Raw genomic sequence first — 4,297 nt, 5'->3', positions numbered from 1 at the left:
GTCATCATCCTGTTGCACCTCTCACTACATTTATGGCAGTGGATCATCTCGTCATGTAGGTCCCACAACACCCACAACACTCACTTTTCTCTCTGGTTACCCCTTTAGTGTTCAAGTTTATCTTGTAAAATGAACGCTGACTGCTGGTGAAGGCCGTTGGCTGTACTGTTGTGATGTGTACAGCTGAATTTACACTTCAGTCTTCATTCTGGTCTTCACCTGCTGTGCTGCTGAGTTTTGTAAAGAGCATTCATTACACACTGCAGTTACCCTTGATGGAAATGTATAAATAGAGTGTGAAACTACATTTGTGGGAATAAAATATGTGTTATGTGCGTGTGTAAGCAGATCACACATTCTGCTTTAGATGCGATGATGGTTATGTGGTTGAATGGTGAAATACCCTCAAGCACGCGAACAAACCTGCAAACACACAAGCGAAGCAAGTTTCAATCTATTTGTATCTCACACAGACCGACTGGACACAGACAGACAGAGTCAGGTTTCATCAGTAGACAGCAAGATGCAGTGGACTGTCCAGGTTGTTGTGGCTCTCCTGAATGTTGTATGGGTCGTCTTCTTTTTACAACATGATCCTTTCTCAGGTAAGAGAAGAAGATTCACCTGGTGTTTTTAGCAGCAGTTTATAGTGGTCATATTAAAACACTGGTGTGTTGGTCATCTTGAGATGGTTTGCGTTGATTTTCAGTGTCTGTACAGAGAAGAAGCTCTGACAGCTCTGATAAGGAGATGCTGTTTGGAGAGTTTTGTATTCAGCCTCGATCTGACATGAACCAGAACTCCACTCTACAAACAGTCAACGGCACCACTAATGAAACAAACAGCATCAACAAAACAGCTGAAGGTAAGTACGTCTCTGCTGCAGATGTCCTGTCAGCTACTTGGTTATTTCCTGGTGTAAACTGTGCGGTTCTCATAAAAGTCATGCATACCTGTGCATCGCTCTATCACTCATATAAACAAGAATCATTGATTGCAAAAGCTGTGTGTACATGATGTGTAGCTGAGGCTAATGTGTACCCACCCCACATTGAAACTCTTTATACACACACCTCATACAGCATACTTCATTCTCTACATTACGTGTTGATGCACTTTTTATATAATGTGCAATTAAACTAACATCATTATTGCTATAATTTTGCTTTCTATCATTTAGCCTAATGGTGTCAGCTGCACAGTTGAGCGTTGTTTTCTTCTTATACCACAGCCACTGAGAATTCTTGCATTTAGGACAGTATCGAACATTTACCAGGCAACAGCTGTTTGTTTGCAGTTTTGAATTGACGTGTGAGTATTAAACTGTAATAAGGACAGTAACACTGAGAGTAAAGGCAAAGTACATTTTGTCTTGTCTCATCTGCACAAGTTTAAGGAACGGCCGATGGTGCAGTGCCTCTTAAATCATTCCCATTTCTTCACGTTCTGTCATATCAGATCAGTAGGTAAAACATTCTTGCAACAAACAGCTAAAGTTCATAAACAGTTTATACGGTTTGCTTTGAAACTCCCAAACCCACTGTGGGTATCTGTATGTCATGGTCCACTCTTAAGAATCTTATGAAGAAGTTTTCTCATAGGCTTATCTTGAGGCAACGCCAGTTTGTTTTCTTGAGTTAACAAGCATGTGTTCAGCACAGCCTCTAACTGCACTCACAATTCAGTGCGACTTGATAGTCCTGTACTCTACTAACATGTGTATATATTGTTTTTTTTACATGAAGTTCACCCCGTCAAGAGGAACGATACTCAGCATCACTGTCAGTGCAACAAAACACATTTAGAGCAAAGAGATTCGATCTCTTCACAGTTGTCACATATAGAGCTCAGACCTCCTGCTCTCGGATGTGAACCCAAGATAATGTAAGTCAGTGGTCACTGTTTGTGCTTTGTATCGGTAGGAATGGTAGCAGTAGCATCTTCAGCTGCTAATGCTAATAGCAATTGTATGGCAGCATAGATGAAATATTTCATTTTTTGTGTTCATGTTTCTTCTTATCTGTTTTTGACTAGCATGACGTTTCCCAACATGGAGGTGTGTATTGATGTGGAGAACTACTTTTCTGCCATTGCTCCACTTGTTTCGTAAGTTCAGAATGTCAAGGTGTTTTAGGCTATGCACAATGCGAAATAATACAATTATTAAACATGCACAACGTGGCTAAAAAGCTAACTCTTTGCATATGTGACCTTTCCACTCTGTAGGTAATACTATGACTTGCTAACCTTTGAGAAAAGTCAAAGCATTATAATTACACACCTTTGTACCTCAAGAAAGAGAGGACAGGGGAGCAGTGCAGTGTGTAAAAATACTGAATTTAAAGGTGCAATATGTAAGAATGCATAAAGGCGTATTGCATGTTCTCCCCATGCCTGCGTGGGTTCTCTCTGAACACTCCAACTTCCTCCCACAGTCCACAGACATGCAGGTGAGGTCAAGGGCGTAGAATTGGGTAGGGACGCTAGGGACACGTCCCTACCAATATTCAGCTGCTACTGTCAATACACTATCAATACAACCGCTGTCCGTAGTATTTAGTCAATGATTATGGCACACAAAGGGTTAAATGTCGGTCTCTGCTAGAAGTCCCGCCTCTAACCTAAATAACGCTCCCTGATCAGCTGCCGGTTTCTCGCTAACTTACATGTGTTTGGCTGTCCCCACTGTCACTCCTTCTGTTTGTAAAAACTACCTGCAACCTACTAGTTGGACCTGACGAGAGGCAGTACATGTTATCTGCAACTGCGAGTGTAAGTTGTCAACATGTTCGGCATTTGTTCTTCCTGGGTCACGTCAGCTAGATGGATTTTAATATCAGTGGTGTCATTAGGGTTCTGACCCCGAAGGGGTAGAACCCTTCTGAGATTGTGCCGGTTTATTGTTATTATTATTATTATTATTATTTGTTCATTGGCCGCCACGGTCCAATGAATTTCCGCAATGGGCGGAGCTTAGAAATGATTGGCCATAACTCCTACACCCTTTGCCCTATCATCACAAAACTTGGTGGGCAGGTTCACAATGGAACTGGGAATCTGCGTACCAAAGCATTTTGAGCTCAAACTATACGGGGCGCTATAAATGCCACACATGTGTATCTCAAAGACCATTGGACGGAATTTCACCAAATTTGGTATGCATGCTCTAGGGGTGACTATTAACTAATATCTTGACTGCCATGTTGATAGGTGAAAGTTGGCGTGGCCTGTTCATCATTAACCGTCATTGTTTGCGTTTTAATCATTTACGGCGAGCCGGAAGGACCTAGAGACACGAGACTTGGTACGTCGAGTATAAATGACGTCCAAATGCTGCTCAAAATGTTTGATCCCAATCGGCCTAATGGGGGCACTATAACATAGAGTGTAAACTTCGAAAGGCTCTCCCCACCAAGCCATAAGTGCTATTGACTTGAAATTTTTCATACACGTCCTCCTGATAGTCCTCTACAAAAAAAGCCTCTTGCACCATGAAAGCTGCTATTACTGATTTTTGGCTGGGTGGCTGGTTTGGGACGAAAGAGGTTAGAACCCGCAGATTGCCGCTTGCGGCTCTATTTTACATTTGTGTTTGTATCTGTTTGCGTGCGTGTACGTGTGTGCTGTATAGGATTTGAAGGATGTCAAAGAAAAGAAAACTGGATATAAGACTTCTTTAGGAGTCAAAGTGTAAGTTACTTCAAGGGTGTATAGGTAGAGGCTCAACAACACAGATATTGAATAAAAGAGAATATTTAATGCCAAAGAGATACACTTTTTTAAAGTTATTTTTAATTCTTATTTTCATGTATTTGTGTAGAAGAGAGCAACGGTTTAAAAACACAAATAAAGAAAATTTGTGGTGGAAATACAATAAAACCTCAGATTCTAGATGATCATGTGATTTTATAATTATAAAATATAATTAATTAATATTAAGTAATCTTAATATTTAGTAAAAGCCTTTTTGCTCAGGCAATAACTGTACCATCAAGCTCTATGATCATTGTATCCCGAATGTATCTGTTCATGTCATGCATCAACATATTTTTGTAAGGTGACAGACAGCAGAGAGGCTGGAGGAGATGGAGGAGAGGCCAGAGAAGGTAGAGGAAGAGAGGCAGGAGGACGTAGAGAAGGAGAGGCTGGAGCAGATGGAGGAAGAGAGGCAGGAGGAGGCAGAGAAGGAGAGGCTGGAGCAGATGGAGGAAGAGAGGCAGGAGGACGTAGAGAAGGAGAGGCTGGAGCAGATGAAGGAAGAGAGGCAGGAGGAGGTAGAGAAGGAGAGGCTGGAGCA

At 41.6% G+C, this 4,297-nt stretch overlaps 1 long non-coding RNA gene across 1 annotated transcript; it reads left to right on the top strand.

The window, feature by feature from the left end:
- The first annotated feature begins 755 nt into the window (after positions 1-755).
- On the top strand, positions 756-2,097 carry LOC141003263 (uncharacterized). Its single transcript, XR_012179708.1, has 3 exons — positions 756-865; positions 1,746-1,884; positions 2,035-2,097. It is a non-coding gene; the product is annotated as an uncharacterized lncRNA (long non-coding RNA).
- The last annotated feature ends 2,200 nt before the right edge of the window (positions 2,098-4,297 follow it).

The sequence above is a fragment of the Pagrus major genome, chromosome 10 (genome assembly GCF_040436345.1).
Source record: "Pagrus major chromosome 10, Pma_NU_1.0".
NCBI classification, from domain to species: Eukaryota; Metazoa; Chordata; class Actinopteri; order Spariformes; family Sparidae; genus Pagrus; species Pagrus major.
This window is presented reverse-complemented; position numbering and strand designations above follow the sequence as displayed.